Source organism: Pituophis catenifer, unplaced genomic scaffold (genome assembly GCF_029215685.1).
Source record: "Pituophis catenifer annectens isolate HBS135680 unplaced genomic scaffold, rPitCat1.0.hap2 SCAF_16, whole genome shotgun sequence".
Taxonomy (NCBI): Eukaryota; Metazoa; Chordata; class Lepidosauria; order Squamata; family Colubridae; genus Pituophis; species Pituophis catenifer.
Window position 1 is genome coordinate 14,961,372 of NW_027256896.1, and position 305 is coordinate 14,961,676.

Below are 305 nucleotides of genomic sequence, written 5' to 3' on the forward strand. Positions count from 1 at the left end.
CTTCCTCGGGCGCTCACTAGTTTAGCCCCCTTGGCAGGCTAAGCATGGCGTCTGCCCTCAACAATAGGACTCCGTCCCGACGTGCTTGGCTTGCTCAATGAGGACTGACGGAATGACCAGCCCGCTTGAACTCCCGCAGGCTGAGCTGGTCAACAGGGAAAGGGAAGGGAAGCGCTGGCGGGTTGGGTTGGGTTGGGTTGGGTTGGAAGGAAGAGAAGGAGCAGCCTTGTCCGGCTGGCTGGGACTCTCTTTGCATCGCAGCTGCCCCTCCCTCCGTCCCTTTGGTCATTCCCCCCCTCCCTTCC